This window comes from Anser cygnoides, chromosome 5 (assembly GCF_040182565.1).
Source record: "Anser cygnoides isolate HZ-2024a breed goose chromosome 5, Taihu_goose_T2T_genome, whole genome shotgun sequence".
Taxonomy (NCBI): domain Eukaryota; kingdom Metazoa; phylum Chordata; class Aves; order Anseriformes; family Anatidae; genus Anser; species Anser cygnoides.
Window position 1 is genome coordinate 24,129,659 of NC_089877.1, and position 22,938 is coordinate 24,152,596.

General features: G+C 37.5%; 1 protein-coding gene across 6 annotated transcripts in view; it reads left to right on the forward strand.

The window, feature by feature from the left end:
• NOVA1 (NOVA alternative splicing regulator 1) overlaps window positions 1-22,938 on the forward strand; it is a 159,806-nt gene that overhangs the window by 87,674 nt on the left and 49,194 nt on the right. The window contains exon 1 of one of the 6 annotated variants that reach the window (XM_048058847.2): window positions 13,541-16,106. The exons of the other annotated variants lie outside the window; for them this stretch is intronic. The gene's annotated coding sequence lies outside the window, so the exon portion shown is untranslated. Of the gene's footprint in view, window positions 1-13,540; window positions 16,107-22,938 lie in introns of those variants that run through there. 6 annotated transcript variants of the gene reach the window in all.

Here is a 22,938-nt window from a genome sequence, read left to right on the forward strand (position 1 = left end):
GGCTTCTTTTGTAATACTTATGTTATTTTTCAGAATTCTTACAGCTTCATCATGACATTATTCTTTCTGCTGCGTGACATCACACTAGTGACTATTACCACACTATGATGTTTTCAGTGTAGCCTAATTAAGTGAGCTCAACTTAATTTTAAACCTCAGGTAAACTTTGTGTATGTTTATATGAAATGGAGTTTTAAATTGAATTAACTTTCAGTTTCTAAATTCAAATACCAAATTTTAGGTTTAAAATCAATTTTTAGAAGTGCCTTTTATCTTAAACAAGTATTTAATACATTTTAGAAACCTGTATTATTGATACCATAGATTGTACCCGATAAGACTTTGAGTGTTTTTTACTGTCATATTCCCTTCATATTTCACTTTATCAATTGCCATTGGAATTAGAATATCTTCTGTGCATTATTATTCATTATCCAGTGACAGATACGTACAAATGACTTACTTAGATTATAGTGTTTCTGCTTCTATTCTCTACCCCAATACTGAGTACATTAAATAAATTCATTAACATATTCCTTTCAGTTTTAATGTGCTCATGCGGACCATGTATCTGCATCTCCCATAACACTTAAGGAAGTGTAGAGCTAAATTATATTAGATTGACTGTTTTAAGCAGTCTTTTTATTTTAGTGGAACGTCTCTTGAGCAAGGGAAGAAAGCTTTTGACCATCCTGCTAAAAAGAGTCAGATTCTGACCTCTCCTAAAGAAACTGGGAATAATTGCATGTAAATCATAAATGCAGTGCTGAGAAGATCTGTGTCAGAATCTTAGAATTTTAATAGATATTAAAAGAGAGCAGTGATTGATCATTAGTATTCTGTTCATTTTGAAAATGTATACCTAGAAAGTAAATAAGTCCCAACATATGCAAATAACATTATTGGTAAAAATTCAGTATGTTTGAATTCATTATATATTTTTAGAGTGTTGGTATGACTCATTCTACAGTGAACCTTGATGTTGAAGCTTAGAGGTTAGAAACAATTCAGAAGCCTCCTGTTTAAAACCTGGGTGTTAATAATCCAAAATTATCATGAGTGTACTTTGTTCTAAAACAATATGAAGGTTGTCAGCTCAGCTCCACTGAGACATCCAGAAATAATACTGATCCAAGTAGAAGCCTTCTTGTTGAAAAAGTAAAACAAACAGGGAAAAAAACACCCACCACCAACAACAAAAACCACAAACATCATACGAGGTCACCTCTTTGTGAGCATAGGTCACCTCTTAGTGAGCCACAAGAAAATATGATTTGCTGATTTTTACTTTTTATTTATTTTTTGTTGCTCTGGAAAAAAAAAATCACCATTTCTTTTAAAATAAATTAATACCTTAGTCCATTCAAGGAAACTAGGACATGCAAGAGGTCTGTGTTCTTTGTGAGTTGTTTGAGCATATTGCACTAATCAGAGTGCGTTTCTTTACTTAATTTACTGATGTGATTTAAATTTACCTGATTGGTTGAATGCCGGTAGATGGAAAACTGTCAAATCGTACTTCTGTGAACATGAAGCTATTTTTAGGTGTTTTTTAGCTGCTGTGTTTTCTTTCAGAGTGGAGCTGTACAATTACTGATATTTCTGGAAAATCAAAAAAAATGGCCATTACCATAAATTAAGACAGATATGGTGCTATTAAATACAGGCTTTTATCTATGATTTTTTAAACTAAATACAGTTGTACATAGTTGTTTTTTTTAAATGAATGGATGGTTTTAAAAGTCACTTTTTGTTTACATGCTATAGATAAGGTTTAAAATGAACAAAAGGCAACACAACAGGAAACATATGCTATAGTGGTTAGTTCACACCTGCTAACTGCCTTGAATAGGTTTACAGATAACATCTGACATGGAATGAATTCATTGTTTAAACCAATGAAACTCTTTGTACAAAATCTGATCACAGCCCTCTCTTTGTGAGGGTACTGCTTAAACTCATTCTGCTTTTGAAAAATGATTCCTGCTATGGGCGTAGCTTTCTTAAGAAAAGACAACCTTAAGTTAAAGGAATTTTATCACAGCTCACACTGTGTCTAATGTAACAAAACTAAAACTGTAGAAAACAAAACACTTGACTTGAGTGGTGTAGTGGAGCGTTGATTCTGTAATTTACCTTTTGGTTCTGCTTACGTACAGAGCTTTCACACCAGTTTTCAGCGCCTGTTTTCTCAGCTAAGCTTCATCTCCTTCACATTCTTTCTGGAGTTGTCGTTAGCTCAAGTTTTGTTGATGGGACTTAGCATGTGTCAGAGCAAAATTGGGATTTTATATTCTTTTCCAGAAAGCTCCAAAACCTTTATCATATACAAGTGCACTGAAGTCAGGGAACAGCCGTGTTTTGTTCTTGATGAACAGAGAGCAATCTGACCATGCTCTGTTGGCTCAGTAGATGATAGTAAGATGATATGAAATGGAAATGGTTTATAACTCATAACTGGATTTCTTTGTGCGATCCTTCTCAACATTTCGCACTAACCACCTCTGGGAACAGGACACCAGATTTGGTGGGCCACTGATTGTAACTGCTCTGGTAATTCTTATATCTCTAGCGTTGATTCAGGTAGTCTGTGCCTTGCAATGTTTCCCTGGCGTTAGGGCTCTGTCGGATTCACAGATTCACAGATTTCTCTAGGTTGGAAGAGACCTCAAGATCATCGAGTCCAACCTCCGACCTAACACTAAGTACTCCACTAAACCATATCCCTAAGCTCTACATCTAAACGTCTTTTAAAGACCTCCAGGGATGGTGACTCCACCACCTCCCTGGGCAGCCCGTTCCAATGCTTAATAACCCTTTCGGTAAAGAAGTACTTCCTAACATCCAACCTAAAACTCCCCTGTCGCAACTTTAGCCCATTCCCCCTCGTCCTGTCACTAGGCACGTGGGAGAATAGACCAACCCCCACCTCTCTACAGCCTCCTTTCAGGTAACTGTAGAGAGCGATGAGGTCGCCCCTGAGCCTCCTCTTCTCCAGGCTGAACAAGCCCAGCTCCCTCAGCCGCTCCTCGTAAGACTTGTTCTCCAGACCCCTCACCAGCTTGGTCGCCCTTCTCTGGACTCGCTCGAGCACGTCCATGTCCTTCCTGTAGCGAGGGGCCCAAAACTGAACACAGTACTCGAGGTGCGGCCTCACCAGAGCCGAGTACAGGGGCACAATCACTTCCCTCGACCTGCTGGCCACACTGCTTCTTATACAGGCCAGGATGCCGTTGGCCTTCTTGGCCACCTGAGCACACTGCTGGCTCATATTCAGCCGACTATCCACCAATACTCCCAGGTCCTTCTCGGCCAGGCAGCTTTCCAGCCACTCATCTCCCAGCCTGTAGCTCTGCTTGGGGTTGTTGCAGCCCAGGTGCAGGACCCGGCACTTGGCCTTGTTGAACTTCATGCAGTTGACCTCAGCCCATCGCTCCAGCCTATCCAGATCCTCCTGCAGAGCCTTCCTGCCCTCGAGCAGATCGACACACGTACTTAGCTTGGTGTCATCTGCAAACTTACTGAGGGTGCACTGGACGCCCTCATCCAGATCATCGATAAAGATATTAAAGAGGACCGGCCCCAGTACCGAGCCCTGGGGGACTCCACTAGTGACCGGCCTCCAACCAGATTTGACTCCATTCACCACAACTCTCTGGGCCCGGCCATCCAGCCAGTTTCTAACCCAGCGAAGCGTACGCCAGTCCAAGCCACGAGCAGCCAGTTTCTTGAGGAGAATGTTGTGGGGAACGGTGTCAAAAGCCTTACTTAGGTCAAGGTAGACCACGTCCACAGCCTTTCCCTCATCCACCAAGCGCGTCACTTGGTCATAGAAGGAGATCAGGTTCGTCAAGCAGGACCTGCCTTTCATAAACCCATGCTGACTGGGCCTGATCGCCTGCTTGCCCTGCAAGTGCCGCGTGATGACCCTCAAGATAATCTGCTCCATGAGCTTTCCTGGCACTGAGGTCAAACTGACAGGCCTATAGTTCCCCGGGTCTGCCCTCCGGCCCTTCTTATAGATGGGCGTCACATTGGCTAGCCGCCAGTCAACCGGGACCTCCCCCGATAGCCAGGACTGCCGATAAATGATGGAAAGCGGCTCGGCCAGCTCCTCCGCCAGTTCTCGCAGTACCCTCGGGTGGATCCCATCAGGCCCCATCGACTTGTGCACATCCAAGCTCCGTAGCAGGTCGCCAACCATTTCCTCATGGATAGCGAAGGCCACATCCTGCTCCCCATCCCCTTCCACCAGCTCAGGGCACTGGGTGTCCGGAGAACAACTGGTATTGCCGCTAAAGACTGAGGCAAAGGCGGCATTAAGCACCTCAGCCTTTTCCTCATCCTTAGTAACTAGGTTTCCCCTCGCATCCAGTAAAGGATGGAGATTCTCCCTAGTCCTCCGTTTCGCGTTGATGTATTTGTAAAAGGATTTTTTGTTGTCTTTAACGGCAGTAGCCAGATTGAGCTCCAGATGAGCTTTGGCCTTTCTAATTTTCTCCCTGCACAGCCTCGCTACATCCTTGTAGTCCTCCTCAGTGGCCCGCCCTTTTTTCCAAAGATTATAAACCCTCTTTTTTCTGCTAAGCTCCAGCCGCAACTCTCTGTTGAGCCAGGCCGGTCTTCTTCCACGCCGGCTCCTCTTTGGGCACGTGGGGACGGACCGCTCCTGTGCCATCACGATTTCCTTCTTGAGGAGCGCCCAGCCTTCCTGGACTCCTCTGCCCTTCAGAACCGCCTCCCAAGGGACTCGGCCAACCAGCGTCCTGAGCAGCTCAAAGTCAGCCCTCCGGAAGTCCAAGACAGCAGTTTTACTGGTCCCCTTCCTGGCCTCGCCAAGAATAGAGAACTCTACCATTTCGTGGTCACTCTGCCCCAGACAGCTTCCGACCACCACATCTCCCACCAGTCCTTCTCTGTTTGTGAAGAGAAGGTCTAGCGGGGCACCACCCCTGGTAGGTTCACTGACCAGCTGCGTCAGGAAGCTATCTCCCACGCTCTCCAGAAACCTCCTAGACTGCTTTCTCTGTGCCGTGTTGTGTTTCCAGGATATGTCCGGGAAGTTGAAGTCCCCCACGAGGACAAGCGCCGATGTGTGGCCTGGATGTGTGGCCAGGGTTTATGAACCAGCCAGCTGATGCTGTGGCTGCCGCCAGTCCCGCGATGGACCTTGCAGTCCTCAAGATGCTGTGCGTGATCCACTCGTGAATCAACTCCTCAACTACCCACCGCAGTTTTCAGCCTGGCATACAGAGGTAAACCAGTCCCAGTTTTTGGTTTATTCTGGTCAGGCTGAAAACTGAAGGTTCAGGAGTTCATTGCTGATCTGATCGGATGTCTCTGTTGTGGGGGGAGCAGCATCTGTCACGAAGGGAGTTGTGTGCAACTAGGGTAATAAGTGATTTAGCTGTTGGTTTGATTTCAGTCTCCCTCAGTGTCTGCACCTACATACACCATTACTGGATTTCTGTGTCGTTTTACTCACCAATGGTCTCCTTATTTCCAGTAATGTGCAAAATGTAAAGCTTCCCTCCTCGGTTTCTGCTTTCATTCACTGCAGTGCTCTAAGCAGTGAGCACAGATCGCCACATCCACAGTGTAACTAAATACCGAGCTAAGTGTTATGGTGCTGCAAATACCTCATCAGGGTAGAAAGAGTTTTACTGTGGTATATAACATCTAGTTTTATACTATTTTGGCATGTCATTTTTTTAACTTCAGGATGCTCATTTTTAGTTACAACATGATATTGAAATCCTCATTTAAAAAAAAAAAAAGTATTTTTAATCTTAGTTATTTCTGTAACTGGTTTTGGTGTTTTAGTTTAGAAATGCTGATGCTTCTTAGGGGAGAAATAGTACGTAGAGTTTGAGATAGGTGAAATAATATGAATTGCTATCGCAAATAAACAGACAAACTAGTCACATGTAATTTAATGCTGACAGATACTGTATATTGTGGCAGAGAACAATAAACACAATATAAATAAAATGAATAGTATTGAATAAGAGGGCTTGAAAAGGAATCCTGGATTAATCGTCTATTTTTAGTAAATACCATTCTGTAAAAACAATTACCAAAAGCAAACAATCTTAAAAACAATGATAACTAACCTGGCTAGACCTTTTAATGCCCTCTGTTAAGAATTGTACTCAAATATTTGTGGCATTACTTAGTACAAAGTGTAGTGTTTTTTGAAGATAAAAAGAAAAATTAACGTTCTAAGAATTAGTACTACTGTTTTTCTTAATTACTCTTGATCTGCTTGTAATGTAACATACCAAACAAAAATGCAATTCTATATCTCTTATAAAATTGTTGTTACTGTAAAAACAGCTTTAGAAATAGTTTTGTAAAAACTATTTTTGATTTTAAAATAATAATAATGCTCTTTGATTAATGACATATCAAAGTATCATCATATAGATGGGATAGATTTATAGTATGACTAAGCGGTTTTTGTTCTATGAAATCATAAATGTTGGTCTTTACAGGGATGCCAACGACTCATGGCAAAGTGAGTGAAAATTGAGCACTGCCAATAAGTGGTAGAATCAGATTCCTTGGTTTTAATTTTATAAAGTAATTTCATACGATAGGGAAAGCCACTGTTTTGTAAAGCAGATTATCTAATCCTTGATGATTAACTACATTCAGCGTGGTAACTCCTTCTCTGAACCATTTTAATTAGTGTTGTGAAGAAAACTGAATGCATCAGTTACTGTACAAATGTAACTGCTCTTAAAATCCTGTCCCTGGAGTCTGAAGCACCTGGAGGAGCAGAATAATCCTGTTGCATAATTTGATAGTCGTTGTTGCTTTGTCGTTATGCCCTATTTATTTATTTTTATTATTATTTTTAGCTGTAGTTTTTCTGGGTAGGTATTTAAAGACTTTTGAACTTACTGTTTTATGTATAAATGAACATACACTCTTCTCATACTAGGAAGGAAGTCCAGTAGCTAACTTGATGCATCTGTGTATCCAAAGAACGACTGTTTAATATATTATTATGGTTTTCTTTAAGGTATTTACTATTATGCTTTTATTTTCTTGAATTTTAGCAATATTTTGTAAGCGCTGACAGCTTTATGGTAATCTTAAAAATGAAACATTAATTACACAGAAAAGTATTAATTTTAGTCAACTATTGCCTAATTTTTCTAAAGAGAAATGCATTTCAAAGGATAAGAGATCTGGACCAATGTTGTTACTGATATTCCTTGTAAAAAGTTTTGTCTGAAATTATGAATCAGTATGGTTACTTTTTTTTTCCATTGCTCTTTTAATTTGTCTTTATTAAATGTGATTAGATGTAGCTGTAATATTAGAGAATTAACACCATATAAGTGTGGCCTGTATTATAAAAAGTAGCAAGTAATTCATTGGTTACTGTAGGTATTTAAGGAGATTTCTGCCTTCTAAAGAGACATACTTTCAATGGACAAAAATCCTATTTTTGTAGTGTTTTTAGTAAACTGACTTTAGTGAGTCTAAATCAATCGCAGGTTTTTGAAACCAGCCAGACAGCATATGACATCTATGGCTAATCTCACCTGCTGCCATCGCCTGTTCCTTCTCACCTGCTGTTCTTGCCTGCTGTTACTTGACTTTCAGAGGAAGCTAAGGTTGGTGGAACACAATTAAAAGAAGCAAGTTTTGATTGATTGATAGATATTCAGGTACATTTCTTTAGTTAAAACCTTACCTTATTTTGTGAAGTTTGGTCTTTATTTCTGAAAAAGCAGTTGGAACTTTTAGCTCCTAGGGGCTGGTTGTGCATCCATTTCTGTATAAAGGACATCAAATTAATGAAAATAAGGTCCTTTTTTAATACTGTACATTGTTCTCTTTTTTCCTTTGATGTGTTTTTTTAATTATTTTTCTTCTGATTACAGCCCATAGTTACAGAGCATTCAGTAGCGGTGGGTGGCAGTCATAAATCTTTACAGTAGATTTCTGTAGCCTTGGCTGCCTGCTGGCACAATTACCAGCTTAAAACCAACTATGGAATTTGACAGTTCGGAGGAGGTTTTTACAAAAATCAAGATTTTAAGGAGATATTCTTAGCACTTGTAACTCAGTCTTCTCAAAGTCAAGGGGCTGTGGTATCTGAAAGCATCTGATAAGCTTTTCCTTTCAAACTGTATTTAAATAATATTGAAGAAAGATTGTTTTGGTAATGTAACAAAGCAGTTATGTTGATACACTAAGTACTACACTTTGTGTGCAACTGAAATCATGAGGGCTTCAATTGTTGATTACTTGTCATTATATCATTTTACTGCAGCTATTAATAACTGTATATGGTAATACTGATAAATATCTGTACTCTAGAGCACAGCAAACAGCATTTTGCGTTTTGTCATACCACACTAAAAGGATCTCTTTGTGGAAGTAATAAGTTGGGAAGCAGTTTCCCACCATTCTTTCTTGCCACACCCAGAGTTCTGCTCCTGTCGTGTATGGCAGAGTATTTTCTTCTGTATGCCCTTCTTAACTGATTTTGGCTTTAACTTGAATTTTGTGGCAGACTTCATTATCTATTCAACTACTATCTTCTCTGTGTTCTTTTTCTTCACAGGAGCATAAAACATGGCTGAGTCAAGAACCTCATGGGCTGGCATTTAACTGTGAACTCTACTTTCCACCTGTCTCTATTTCTATTTGAAAATTACAGACTTGTGTTTCAACTTCTTCGTATTATTTATGCAGGCAGGTCTGGGTTTTGGCTCTGTCAGAAGTTCTTGAAATACCCAGTTTTCTTCATACAATTGTCTGATATATGCATATATTTAGAGTACATAATATATTGATACTCTGGCAATCCTGCTGGAGGGAAAGCATTAAAGGACTGCCAGGAGGATTTAATGGTGATGTTGACTCTGGCAGAAAGTAAAATTCTTGTGTATCCTTTCTAAAAATAGTAGCTGAGTACTGCACTACTTGAGTACCTGAGATTGTGTTTCACGCCATTCTTTATAGAAATATAAAAGAAATTGCAGTTCTAGTTATGATGTCATTGATTTAGATTACAAGCCTTAGAATAGTATTTTGAAGTAGTTGGCAGATAACTATATCTGAATTTTATTTCAATGTGATTTTAATAATTAATGTAGCAATCAATAGAGTATACTTTCACAGAGATGATTGATTGAAGTATCCTTTAATTGCAGCCTTTAATTAGAATTGATGGCTCACCATTCTAGCTCTTGTCTATTATATTAATAATTACATAACTGATTTACTTCCATTTTAATTTTGACCCATTGGGGAGCTATGTGGCTCAAATTCACATCCTTACAAATGAAGGTGATTAGTTAACAGTGATGATGTGGCATTACCTCTTGCATATAGGTGCAAACATATGTGTATGTAAACTGTACTTAATAGTGTAATTCCATTTAATTGTCCTATACAATTACTCATTTTAGGGGGAGTAAAGGAGCAATGACACTTACTGGACTGTTTTCCCAGTTTATTTGCCCTGTTATTGTTATGCTAAATACTTCTTAGTCAGAGAATGGCAGTAGAATTTTATAGTGGTGGTTGCAAAAATGCCTGATGGTTGCTATGAAAAGACTTAAGATATTAATGTTGTCAAATGTTTAAAAAAAAAAAAAAATCCTTCAAGCTCTTTGTGCATGTTTTTTTTCTTTTTTTTTTTATTAGGCTATTCATAGCAGAGCTTTAAAGGATTATAGACAGCAGCTCATTTTTTACTTATAAAATACTTTGAGATAAGTGTGTATGTAGCTATACATATTTATATAAAAATATCTTCCTTCCCCATGGACAAAGGAAAGCCTTACATTCATCATTTTTATTTTTGATTGCCCTACTTTCTTTTCCACATCCATTTGCTTTAATAATCCTCCAAGATCTAAAGAATATGATGTTCCTTTTTGGCACTTAAAGAAAAATTATCCAGTGTAAATGCTATGGTGGCTTTACAATGAACTGTAGTTTGCTGTTTTTTCATGCCCTCCAGGTAACTGGTTAGTTAAGATACTGTAGTGTTTATTAGCAAAGTTAGTGTTATCTTGCATATAATGTAAGCAGAAAAGTTAGTTCTAAATCGTGGGCTGTCTTAGGCAAGTGATGTCTCTGGGTATACCAGAATATGATTAGATTACACATGAATTTTAGAGTTGAAGTGTCTTTGTCTCGTATGTTAAAAAGATACAGAATGAGCACATTCCCCAAACTATGAGCTAGTCTCATTGGAGATAATGTTTGAGTTCTAAATATTTATCCTGTTGGGTTCCCTGAGAGTTGCCTTTATTTAATCTTGGCTGTTCAGCCACACAACATTGTTTAGAACATAAACCATAAGGATTTGAATAACAATTGACTTAGAAGATACTCTTGAGTAAGTTGTGGAGAAGTCTTGATTATTTCAATGTGGATATGCATGTCTGTGTGTCAACCCAGTTGGTGAAGGAAGATCATTTTGCGTTACTTTCTGAGTGGTAATCATTTTGAAAACCTGAAATATGCTTTTCATAGGAGCTTTGCGTGTCATATATTGTAGGTTGATATACATTAGGTAACTCAGCAAGATTCAAATTTGTGCTCAGGAATAATGATCTCTAATCTTCACTAGCACATGAGATCTCTGCATGTTACAATTTCTTGCAAAGTCTTTTTATCTGATAGTAGTTAAATGTTGCTTGACAGTATCCCAAATGAGCATCAATCATTGGATTAATTTACATGCTACCTCTCCAACTACCTTGCAGTGACTGCATCCAAGAAATATCTTTAAGGGATTTCCTTTAGAATATAGAGTCAGCTTTGAATGAAATGCAATTGTAACAGGATACAATGATTCCATGTGTACCCTATTTCAAAAAATTTCACCTGTTTGAGCTTGTGGCCTCCACGGCATTGTTACACAGCGATATAGTTTTAGGCATTCTGCTATTAAGATACCATTTTTCTTAACTAGCTGTTTACCCCACAGTCTTTTCCAGTATTTCCACATTTATTGCATTGTACATCTGGTGCTACTGAAAGAAGTCCCCAGGGTGTCTGCAAGGAAAAAGTAAAACTGCATTTGAAAGGAGCGTCTGCCTGCTTTAGAAAGCTTCAAGCTTTTTCTTACTCAAATTTCTTGAGAATGATTGTTGTAGAGTATTACGTCACTGGTTAGATCTGTAAGGAAAAAAAAGTAGAACTCCTCTGTAAGATCACAAAAACTATGTCTTTTGGGAGTCTTGCCCTGCTTTAGGAAACACTGCCTTCCAAGGGTAATTTTTTTTTTTTAATTCAAGAGAAAGATTTCACTCAAAAAAAAAAAAAAAATAGGAAAAGGAATGAAAAAAAACAGTCTGTTGTCTCATCATTTTTAGGTCTTTGTAGAGGACTGATACCTTGTTGTTCTCTGTACTGCCTGTTAGAAAATAAACTTTTCTTTAGTATGGTTGTACTTAGGACAAAATATTAAAGAGCTATTAGGAATGAAACACTATAGCTGCTGTGCACGTATGGAAACTTCTTACCACCAAGAAAGAGAACCAATGGTAATGTGATCCCATTTCTATCATCCATCCGTAAATGTCTTCATTGGTATCATTTGATCATCTTGACACTTTGTAGTACAAGCTTAATAGCCATGATTTTTAGGGTCTCACCTAACAGTAGAACATTGGAATTCAGCTTCAGGAATTGAGCTTTGGCACTATTTTAGAGTTTCTGGACTCTCTCTTGGTCTGTCGTTTACACACAGTCCGTTTATAGCCCTTTCCTGTCGCACTCCTATCAAACAGAATCCTAGTTAAAGTAGTGACTTATAGCACAAGTACACAGCTGTCCCATCAAATCAGTGAAGAATATATTTCACGTTGGTATCTGTAACTTTGACAGAGATGAGTTCTGTAGATTTTATATGTTGATAAAATTTGCTTTAGATATATTAGAAGGCATTTCAATAACGAGTAAGTAACACCACTTTATAATTCTGGTTTGATTCGCTGATAGATTTATTTAAATAAATTAAAATAAATAAAATAGCAGTGTTGAGTTGCACCTGAGCCAACACAGAATAAAGTCTATAATGCCAACCTCAAAGACTCTTGACTGGGTCATCACTGGTGATATATTCTAATTATGTATGTGAGGAGCAAACATTACAATAATAATCAAATACTGATACATAATCTGCAATGCTAACCTGATGCAAGCTCAGGTGGAATGCTATGTATAATTGGTTTGGTTTGATTTTAAACTTGGAAGAAAGTTAATGAGTAAAAGTATTTCTAATATAAAGTAGCACTGATTCTGTTATAATTTAATCATTTTAAAAGTTCAGGAAAGTGGCTTTTCAAATTTAATCTTACAACTTCTGTAGCTGTGATGATTGCTTATAAATGAACAGCTGCATCTTCATTGCCACAGGCTTAAATTAAAGTCCCAAAGTCCCATAGGTTTTGAATTCCATAGCACATTAGCAAGAAACCCACAAATATAGAAAGGCTCATGTTCTGAGACTGAGCACAATCCATGTAATATTCATGATTAGAAAGACAAACAAAATATACCCTTACACGAAATGCTGCAGTGAAAATCACTGTAAAAATTAAAATTAAAAAAAAAGGTTTACCATAATTATCGAGATGATGTGATTATTGTATCCTTATTTTTCGTTTAAAAACCTAAATTTTGGATGAAATTTTTCCATCAGTTTTGTTTCTCACAATTTAGTCATTCAAGTTTAGGTAGCCCCCATTGTTTATGATGCTTTTTTCCCAATTTTTGTTCAATTTAGGGTTGATTTATGAACTCCACGTTACTTCTTACCATTTGCACATGTATAAGCGCTGCAGTTATTCCTTTCTACTTTTATTTCTATCATTTTAGTAGCTTAATCATATCCAGAATCCCGCAGTGAGAAGTATATTTTCTTGGAAGTGGTACAAAAAGCTGTGAAAAATGCAGTGACTGGTGGGAACCTGGGAAGGGGAATGATCATGATCTCATAGTTTTTGATCACAAAACAAAACTGTCATGAGTGTAATTGAGAGTGATCTTGGTATCAGGATGTGTTGTGACACTCAAATTGCACCGTGTACCTCCATCAGGAAAGGCAAATTAAATACATGGGAATGAGGTCGTCAGAAAATCTTCAATTTCCTATAGAAGTTAATATGTATTTTCTACATCTGACACAGTAGCTTAGTGCCCAGTATTTGTTTACTCTCCTGATGCCTCTGCAAAGCAGTTTGGAATCTTTTGCTACCACAAACCATGTTTGACAGAGAGTTGAGGATCTCAGAGATAATTATCTTCTTACACGTTTAGTAAAGATAGGCATCTGTGGACTGGTAAACGATGCTATGAAGGCCCCCACTGAAGGAGGGCACCAGCATATGCCTCTATTTGCAGTTCCCAGAAAATCAACAACTCAGGGAAAAGCTTCACTTTTTTTTTTTTTTCAGGGAAAAGCCTGTACTTTCTTACCTTCCTAGACAGAAAGATGCAAATCTGTAGGGAAATAGAAATAGGCTTTAGTAATCTAGTTTCATGAAATTAATTGGATATTTTGTTGTTTTTATTGTGATTCTGATCTTGATTTTTCTCAGGAGTGGGAATATAAAATTTCTTATTTATCCAGTGCTAAAATAAATTTCAGAACAAATAGGATTATTTTTTTTAATCCCATTCCAGGACATTTTGTTGATTTTCTAGAGAGAAGCCTAAAACTAGGTTTGGAGGAAAGCAGGTAGATTTTAAAACATGACATAATATACTCAGTCAATAACAGCATTAGAAACAGTCCCCTTGCAGTCTCTAAGCTGTGAAAATGGATGTTTCCATATACAAGTATTCTGTTACAACTGAAGCATAGTTCAGGAAGTGACTTGCTTGGAGTAGGTACAAATTCAAGTTACAGGAATGAATCTTGCTGCATGTAGCTGTAGCTATGTTCCAAAGCAATACAAGGTATCAGTGGAAAGTTTTTACTTTGTTTATGCTGTTTCTGGCCATGAACTAGAACTGCAAACTTTTTAATTCTAGACTAAATTAAATACTTATTGCTAGGTTTTAACCTGAACATGATTCTTCATTTATAATTGTTTGTAGTTGAAACTGTTTCAGTTTAGCGAGCTATACCTTAAATTACTTTGTGTATACCTGCTCCCTGACAAATGCTAAACATACTTCAAATACCTGTATCAAAAAGGCGTGAAACGTGGTCATTCTTATATGCAATCAATTTTGTTTTAAAAATTTTGAATGAAGAAGTTAAGCAGCGTTTACTTCAGGGGATAATTATTTTGACTCTGTTTGGAGCAAAATGGTCAAATGAATTACTGACTAATAAGTGTTCTGCCAGGGTAGTTATTTGAGTGATGCCACTTCTGCCTTTTCCTCAACTTTTAGTGTTCCCAGTTGCTTGCCCTGTCAGAGGTAATTAATCTCAACCTGTATTAGATGTAGCTTATCTACTTTAATCTTAAGTAATACTAGTTAAGAGTTACTAAATTTCAACTGCCAGTGCCTTGAATGTACAAATTTTAAAATTAGTCTTCCCATTCCATTTATTTTAATACAACACTTTTCACATTCTGAAATTTTCACTTTTTCTCTGTTTTAGAAAATAAAAAGATAACTTTTACTTGCACTTCAAATGTGTTCTTGAAAAATGCACCCCGTTAACATTTAAATAACATTCCATTAATTACTTTATCAAGCCATCATAATGCACTTTTCTACAGATTAGCATCTTGTAGAACGTCATAGAATCATAGAATGCCTTCGGTTGGAAGGGACCTTAAAGATCATCTAACTCCAGCCCCCCTGCCATAGGCAGGGATACGACCCACTAGATCAGGTTGGCCAGTGCCCCATCCAGCCTGGCCTTGAACACCTCAAGAATGGGCCATCCACAGCTTCTCTTGGCAACCTATTAAAGTACCTCACTACCCTCAGAGTGAAGAATTTCCTCCTCATATCTAGTCTAAATCTATCCTCCTTTCCTCTTTTAGTTTAAGACCATTCCCCGTTGTCCTATCATCATGTACCCGAGTTAAAGGGTCCTTCTCCATCGTTTTTATAACCCCACTGTAAGTATTGAAAGACTGCAACGAGTTCTCCCCAGAGCCTTCTCTTCTCCGGGCTGAACATCCCCAGCTCTCTCAGGGTCTCTGGAGAGGTGCTCCCGCCCTCTGATCATCTTTGTAGCGTTCCTCTGGACTTGGTCCACATCTTTCTTGTGCTGGGGGCCACAGACCTGGATGCAGTACTCCAACTGGGGCCTCACAAGGGCAAAGCAGAGGGGAACAATCACCTCCCTTGCCCTGCTGGCCACTCCTCTGTTGATGCAGCCCAGGATTCAGTTGGCCTTCTGGGCTGCGAGCGTGCACTGCTGGCTTATGTTGAGCCTTTCATCCACCAGAACCCCCAAGTCCTTCTCTGCAGGGCTGTTCTCAATGAGTTCTTCTCCCAGTCTGTGCTCATGTCGGGGATTGCTCCGACCCAGGTGCAGCACCTTGCATTTGGACTTGTTGAAGCTCATGCAGTTCACATCGGCCCACTTCTCCAGCCTGTCCAGGTCCCTTTGGATGGCATCTCTTCCTTCTTTGGTATCAAATGCATCACTCAGCTTGGCGTCATCTGCAAATGTGCTGAGGGTGCACTCAATCCCATCATCTGTGACATCAATGAAGATATTGAAAAGAACTGGTCCCCAGACAGGCCCCTGAGGGACACGGCCCATCACAAGTCTCCAGCTGGACATAGAACCATTGAGCACTACTTTCTGGGTGTGGCCATCAAGCTAATTCCTTATCCACCGATGGTCCACCTTTCAAATCCATGTCTTTCGAATTTAGAAATTAGGATGTCATGTGGTACCATTTCAAAGGCCTTGCAGAAGTCCATCAGTTTGTCCCTTAGACTGACTGATGACATCAGTCAGTCTTCCTTTGTTGGCTGATGCAGTTACTGCATCATAGAAGGCCACCAGACTGGTCAGGCACGATTTGCCCTTGGTGAAGCCGTGCTGGCTGTCCTGATCACCTCCTTGTCCTGCCTGTGCTTTAGCATTGCGTCCAGGAGGATTTGTTCCACGATCCGCCCAGGCACAGAAGTCAGGCTCACCGGTCTGTAGTTCCTTGGGTCTTCCTTTCTACCCTTTTTAAAAGTGGGAGTGATCTTTCCCTTTTTCCAGTCACTGGGGATTTCACCTTACTGCCATGATTTTTCAAATGTGTTGGAGAGTGGCTTGTGGAGGTCCTCTACCTAAAATCTCTGTGTTTGTCTGCTTGCTTTTTAAGAAAAAGTTCTGTTGGTGGTGGTTTTTCTTTTCCTCTGAGACGTGTTTTTGGCTGATAAGATTTTTAAAATTTCAGAGTTAAGAATTGTAAGCCACTGGTTAGGCATGGAATGTGCCCTCGAAGTTTGTGGGAGAGATATGAAGAAAAAACTGTTTAACTTCATTTGTAATTTTTGTTTTATAAAATACAAATAAATGGCATGAAAAATAAAAATGAAATTGTTGTGTCATACAGAAGATGCGTATTTTTTATTATTTAGCATATTATTTTGCTAAAAAGAGATGTGAGGAAGTAGCTTGGTGGATAATGAATTATGAAAGCTTAAGACTCAACAAGAAATTAGGTTTTGAGGCAAGAAAAAGTCATTATCTTCACTGATGACAGGTGATGTTGAGGGAGAAAAGAAGGGGCAGAGGACTCTTATGCTATCCACCCCTCAGGCGTATAAATGCTTTGCATCATTTTCACACACGTGTTCATCTTTTTATATATATATATATATAAGCATATATTTCTATCTTGGGTTCACTTGGCTTGCTAATGCGTGTGAAAAATTGTACTTGATCTGGATTAATAACGCCATCTGAAACTGTCACAATTTTAGAAGTAGTATAAGAGGATCACCACCTACTCTGAGGCAGTTGTTTTGGGTGGGGGTAGGAGATCATGTGGTTTCAGGAGTGTATCTCACTGGCCAGTGTAGTCTCACTGTAGGAGTGGTCCTGCCCTAAGACACTAAGTTCTGTGATAGAAGCAGTAGTAACAAGTGATGTGGGAGGTTTGGGATGGTGATGGTATTGTCTCTTCCCTCAGAATGACTAGGCTGAGGGGAAGAGACAATTCCCAACACATGTATGAGTAAGGCTTCCCTGCCACTGAATTAAAGAAGCTAGACGAGCATCACTGCTTTAGAGTTGGGGAAGGAAACAGACATGATTGCTGAGGGCTGGGCTGTTCCTTGTGCAGAAATCATACAGCAAAATAATACAGAGCAAGTACCATTCTCAAAGTTCATTTTCTGATTTATAGGTCTGCTGCCTTTTTATGTAGAAAAGCACAGGCAAACATAGAAAGAAGAGAATTTTATGTGCGTTCTTACCAGCAGAGAGTCTGCCTTATAGAGGTCAGCTTGTCTTTTCTCCTTGCCTATTCAGGAGAAGTGTTGGGGTTCTCAGTGAAATTTATCTTGCGTTACTGCATGGCAGGGCCATAGGGGAGTATCTGAGAATCAGCAGCTTACTCAGGTGCATCAGAAGTTCCAACTCATGGGGAGGCTCCCTGCAAGAAGAGCAGTGGGAAAACTGCTGCCTTGGAGTCACCTGAGACTCAGGTTCCTTCTTCCCCACTGGTACCTGAGGAGTTTTTATGCACAGGATTCTCAGCTTATGATTTAATTTAGGGGAAGATTTATTCTTTGGGCATTTCTATAGTCATTTTGTTTCAGCTATCTTTATTTATATCATGTTATTTTACACGTCGTTTGTGCTTTTAGGCAGACACAACTTGAATTCACGTAGTTGTAATATTCTCCTTGCAAAGTGAAGGTAAATGTTTCCTCAGTCTTCCAGGGAAGGTTTTCTAACCACAATGTTAGTGTGCAATCATATTTGATCATCCTCACCTTTTATTATTTTTTTATTATCAATCACTTATTAACCTGACAGTCTCCATCAGAGACAGTACCATGTATGGTTTCATGTTAGAAATAATTCTTATATTTAGCTGATCAAGATCTCTCCAGTTTGATATACTGGAAGATCAGCAAGTGTCTGCTAGGTAAATAATAAGCACATTTAAGTATGTTAAAAGGTTTCTATGTTAGGCTATATAGAAAATCCTAAATCAGAACCTGCCAGAAAAATCTGCCTTTCAGTTTCAAAAAAAAAGAAGTTACAGGATTTCCATTTTAAAAGAGGGAAAGAAGAAGAAGAAAAAAAAAAAGCTCAGTCCTAAAATAGTCTTAGGATTTTGATGTAATGCAAGAAAATGTATGATTTTAAGGCTATCTAGAATCTGGTGTTTTATTTATCTGCTTATGCTTATCTGCTTCATTCAGAATAAAAATGTGGAGAATGATGAAACCTAATTAGAGTATATTCAGTCCATGTTCTTATTTTGTAATCAGATTTCTGTTGGAGACATTGCCTATAGAGTTTCAGTGACTTCAGTGGCAATATCTGTAGATTTAAGGATCTGATAATGACGTTGTGGCTGTTAACGTTTTGACACATTCCAGATGAATTCTGACACCATTCTGTTTTTGAATGGGATTGCTTTGGCCTTCTGTTCAAAATTGTAGGAAAAAATATCTTATTTTCAGCCCTGCTCTTGATCAGAGAAGTAGCACGAGCTAGTTGTCTAGATTCCCTCAAGTCTACTAATCTAGCGCTGAAATGTGATAGTATTTCTAAATAATGAATTGTGGCATTATTCGTTTGAAAATAAGAGTTGAGAATACTTGTAACATGATTGACCCATAAAAAAGGTTTCTGTGTAGACATGGCTGTAGTACTAGTAGAAGACTTTTGTTCACTTAAAACTATAATATAAAACTATAATATTTCTGAGAGTGAAGGGGTACGGAAGAAGGTAAAGTTTACAACCCTCTTCAACATTTTTCTTTTTTTTTTTTTTCCTGCGTAGTTTTTATAACAGAACATGACAAAAAAAAAAAAAAGCAAGATCTTTAGCTCATCAGTACTAAGTTTGCCAAGGCCATAATATCTACCTTGACTACTGAAAAAGTACTTTTGTAAAAGAATGAAAATAGTTCAGCAAATATATTTAAAACAGGAATTTTTGAGTGCTGAGGATAAAATAATATATAGCTGTTTGATGGATATATAAATAAAAAGCAGCTTTTCATCCACAATTTTAGAAAGTTAAATTTAGGGGGATATAACATTCATGGGGAAAAAAAAAAAAGACATGCTATAACAGGGTTACAATCTGGAAGCCAGGAAGGAAAACAAAAATAATTGTAGTGTACTGAATGCTTGGGTAGTAGTCAGAAACAGCCCCTACCTGTTAATCCATATAAACCCTGGATTAGAAGTCCATTACCGGGGAGCAATGAATTTAATTTAATATGCAACAGCAAAGTTGTGTGTCTTTGTGTTTTCACACATTTGAATATGCATGTTGATATGTGTGTTGTAATGACCTCATCAAAATGGGAGTTCATCCTGCTTTTCACATTTTTTTCCTACTCTGAAAACATAAATCCATGTGCATTGCTGTCTCCTATATTTCTGGACTGCGATGTAGAATAATCGATACAATACAGTTGGTATGTATTGTATGTCCTTCTCTACATTTTACCCTTACATGGAATGACCTTTTTTTCTGTGGAGTTAATCTTTAACACTATGGATAAAGTCAGTTTCTTGCAGGATCATGAATTAAATTAAAAAGGATTCAACAATAATAAGTATACTGTTAAAAATTTGTTTCCATGTTCACTTGAATTTTTGCTTTCAAGTATATTTAAAACATACCTATAACTACCAGTATTTTATAGTGCACAAGTATTGAGAAATTTCGTTCTTGAATTAGAATCTCTAATCTAAATTTATGGTATAGTTCATTTACTTGAAATGTGGTATTTACTTCTTCCAAACAGATACATTGTAATGAATATATTTGACGATTGTATTTCTTGAGCAACTGGCCGTATCTAGAAAGATTTTCCAAAGCTTTTCACAGGCTTTTAAACTATGAAACCTGAGAAATATTTTTGAGGAGAAAAACCCCCTTAGATATTTGAACTGTTATCACTCTATAAGATGCATCAATTCCTACAATTTCTTAAAGTATATTTTACTGTTTAAATTGGTGTTTTTTTCCTTCTTTTAGTAATTGTATGTGTAGGAGTCACTAATAACAAAGGTTCATATTACTATAGCGTAGCATGAAAGCTGTAATTGCCAACAGAACATTGCTTTGCATGAAAAATATTCTTAAGTGCTTTTGTTGATTGGAAAATTCATTCCAGATACATTGAAAAACACATGTAATTTTTTCTTTCTATTCTGAGAGATATATTCTATATCTGTTCCAAAAATAAGGTCAACTCTTTTTTTCTGCAACAAATTTGGTGTTGTGGGGGTATTTGGTCTTCTTGCTTTTTAATGATTTTGACAGCCTTTATTTCTCAGTCACCTTCACATTTTCATCAAGCTTAGATATTTTTTATTAACTTCATTTAGTTAGATGCTTACTGTTCACTGATATCATTAAAAATGTTAATGCAAAATTCTACGCACCATGATAATCTTAAAAGTATATGAATAATCAAATTATTACGTCACCTTATTAGAAAATAGATATATATATACCTTAATGCCAAGCCTATCTCATTTTGAAGAAGTGCTTATATGAGCCGGAAGAATATTGCTGTCTGTCAACCACCGTTAAAAATACAGAAGGAAAGGGATCAGGAGATTCTCACCTTAGCAGAGAATATAACATAACTGGAGGACCCTCACCTGTTGTGTTTTTTGTTGTTTTTTTTTTTTTTAAATAGATGGAACATTTAAATAGCAAGAAGTATATTTCATATTCTGTTAAAATTTGTTATTTTTTGATTCTCCTTGTGTATTTCATTATTTTTTTTCTTGAGGACCTATAGGAAATATGTTCACTTTCCGATCAAAGAGAACTGAAGATGACAGTTCATTTAGCCTGTTTACCTTAACAATTTGGGAAGTAGGAGGAAAAATACATAGGAGGTTGTTTCCCCAGATACTTTTGAGGAAGTTTTTATTTGACACAAAATCTCAGCTAAATCTAAACAAATTAAAAATAATCTTCTTTATCTCTTTGTAACTGCTTTTACTATTACATATTTTGACCAAAACAATACAAGATATTTAATTTGGGTTGAAAATTTTGTGATGGAGTCAAGTGGGGTTTGATTTTGTTTGAACAGTAGAGCTTTTATTTTCTAGAAACGTGCTTGCTTCCCAAAGTATAATTAGGCTGTGCTCCCTCTCACTGCTTTCTCTCTGTTAGTTAAATGAAAAACAATCAATCTTTCATAATACTGTAGGAAGAAAAAAAGTCTGTGGCCTTACCTCTGTTTTGAGTGAATTTCATAAGCTTTTGCAAGTGGAATCTGCAGTTGTTTCATGAATAAATCTTAGACAAAAGGAGTTATAATCTCTTGTTTGCTGTCTTATACATAACGGTATAGTATTAATAATTCCTCATCTCCCTTTGTATATTTTTTTTAAATCAACATTAAATCCTTAGCTGATATACAACAAAACGGATTTTGTTCAAGGGATTGTTTGCTTTCAAGATGACTCATTATCCCGTCTAAACCTTTATTAATTGTGAGGTTTGTTTTTTTTCTTAAAAAAAAAAATTTAATTTCCTAATTTTCTCTCTCACAAAGAAATAATCCATTTCTTCGGATTTACAACTATGTTAAACCTGGATTCATGTAATTCACATGCAACCTGAGTGCAATGGACTATAAACTTGAAGTTTCCATATAACTCTGAAAACTCATATGCTTCACAGCATTTGTCAGTTTGATTCCTTTCAATATCTGGATTGTTCTTCAGAGGTCACATATTCAATAACAATAATACCCACTTGTATACTATTTATTTTAAAATGTAAGTGCACATATGTGTGTGTAGCTAAATTTATGAATATGTGTAGGTATATATGCAAGTTGAAAAACTGAAGTTATCTTCCAGTCTACTTCCAGAAGAAGCCAAACTGAAGTTATGGAGTCTGTGAATATTTACTGAGACATCTGATGTATTTTGAACTTACAGCAGTGTATCTAAGAGTCTTTTTCTTGTTTTAACATTGTAATTGATTAAAATTTTATAGTTTTATTTTGACAAGCTGTTATTTTGACATACGTACTGCATATGTGGTACATCAGACTGAAACACTTGTAGCCAAGTTTGGTGTTCTGACTTGATTTCTTGTGGTGTTGAAGTTCCAAGTCACACCGGGGCATCCTCTCATACCCCACTACAGGAGTGGGGCACAGTGGGGGCACATCTTGCAGTGCTCCGTTTTACTGTTCACAGATACAGGTGAGGACCTGGGAAGGTAGTCAGATTGGGATGTACAGTTGAGTGATAGCCCTCTCTGAGATTTAATTAGCTAACGATATTGGCCACTTTTGGGTGTGCCACACCTAAATGACAATATGTGATCAATATGGGCTCAGCAGTCTGCTGTTTCTGCTAAAGCAAATAAAGTTTCCTGTAAACTAGGACACCTGATAAGAAATTATTAGAGGACTGATGTTAGAGAACTCCATGTTATTTTTGCAGATTTCAGCGTATCACATGCATAGATTGCATGTGCTTGTTAATCATCACATCTGTTAATATGTTTCAAGAAATAGAACACTTATACATAATTTAACTTATTCCTTTTATTAGATGCTTGACTCATATAAAGTATAACGTAGCTGCAGAAAACATTAATAGCTATAATTTCAGGGGGTGAAACATTAAAGGGAACAGTTTCTTGCTTTCTTAAAGAAGAATGGAGCATTAGTTAAGCTGAATGTATCTAGTCAATCTGTACTTGAAAATTCAAGTTAAGGATGCCCTGGGTTTATGAGAGAGACATCAGTAAGATTCTTAGAGGGCCATGTTTATTTCTTTTTGAATTCTTAGATTTC